Genomic DNA, 1492 nt, shown 5'->3' with positions numbered 1-1492 from the left:
GCAGTATGTTGTTAGACCCGTTCTTCTGTCGTTCTTGCAAAGGAAGGTGTTATGTTGTTCCAACAGGATAACGCTCGCCTACACACTATCCGTAAAACTCAACTTGCTCTCAAAGAGCAACTTCGCTGGCCAGCTTGATCTCCGGAATAATCTCCAGTCGAGCGCATGTGGATTATGACGAGATGAGAAGTGACTCTGGCGACTCGTCAACGAACAGCTCTTAGAGAACCACGTGAACAGGTCGAGCAGGCGTGGCATGGCATATCCCATGATAGTGTTCGCCATCCATACGACCAACTCGACACCAGAGCCTTCCACTCTTGGAGGCTACACCTTTCAGCATGGGTCGATATCTGATATCTCAGTAGCGATTGTGTTATTCCTCCGTGAACGCAATCACTTCACTTACTTCTTATGCACCGTTGCAACAGTATATCTTGTGTGAAATGGAAACCTCTAAAAGGGTATACTAATTGTTTTTTCGCCGGCAGTGTATACACCACTTGTTTGACATATGTATTCGTGTCGTCGAATTGCGGGGGATGCGTACGTTGTGCAAAGCCACTGTGCCAGGGTGGCGTAGTGGTTAGCACAGCTGCCTAGTGAGCAGTAGACCCGGGTTTGAATCCTGGCCTTAGCATAAATTTTCATTCGTCGCTTTTGTCTGCATATACACATCATACATGTTTGAGACTTGAAAGGATCTCTGGAACCACATACTTTTTCATTTGCTTAAAGTAAAAGACTGCAATGGGACTCGATGCATGTCTCAAGTGATTCTGGCGCAGGGTGCGTCTGGACAAACAGCTTGCTGTGGACAATGCACGACGTAACATTTAAATTCTGGCGCGCTTCAGTCAATAGAGGTTGGTCGTACACACTTGCTTTTAAGCTTCAACCGTAGCATACAAATTTTGGGTTGCAATAAATAATCGTGAGCAAATAGCAAGCATCATGACGGATACAAGGATTAGCGAGCTTAAGATTGTAGTAGTGAGGCTAAATACCGTAACATCAAGACCCACCAAAAATAAACACCAAATTTATCTGTTTAAAAGAACAGGTAAAAATTCTTATGAGGACTTCCTAAGAGACATTCTCCATTTCTTCCAACCTGACGACGTAAGTGTAGACCAGACGTGGGTTGAATTCAAAGAAATAGTATCATCGCCAGTTGAGAGGTATATATCAAATAAACTAATAATAATAGATTGTGCTGTTCCCCCATGTTACACTAAACAGGTCATAAAAATGTAGAACAAGCAACAAAAAACGCATGCCAAATTCCAAAGAACACAAAGCCCTCAATAGTGGCAAAGTTTTACAGGAGCTCAAAACTTGTGAACTTCAATGCGAGGTGCTTTTAATAGTTACCACAACGAAACTGTGTCTCGAAATCTGGCAGAAATTCGAAAGAGATTCTGTTGATATGTAAAGTACACCAACATAAAGACACAGTAAAGTACTGTTGTGTCTAGACAAGACAGCCTAG

General features: G+C 42.8%; 1 non-coding gene across 1 annotated transcript; it reads left to right on the top strand.

Annotated features, from left to right (window-relative positions):
• Positions 1–568: 568 nt before the first annotated feature.
• On the top strand, positions 569–640 carry Trnat-agu (transfer RNA threonine (anticodon AGU)). The gene has a single exon. It is a non-coding gene; the product is annotated as a tRNA-Thr (tRNA).
• Positions 641–1492: the final 852 nt, after the last annotated feature.

This window comes from Schistocerca serialis, chromosome 1 (assembly GCF_023864345.2).
Source record: "Schistocerca serialis cubense isolate TAMUIC-IGC-003099 chromosome 1, iqSchSeri2.2, whole genome shotgun sequence".
Taxonomy (NCBI): domain Eukaryota; kingdom Metazoa; phylum Arthropoda; class Insecta; order Orthoptera; family Acrididae; genus Schistocerca; species Schistocerca serialis.
The sequence above is the reverse complement of the archived record's forward strand: the minus strand, read 5'-3'. Positions and strand labels throughout refer to the sequence as shown.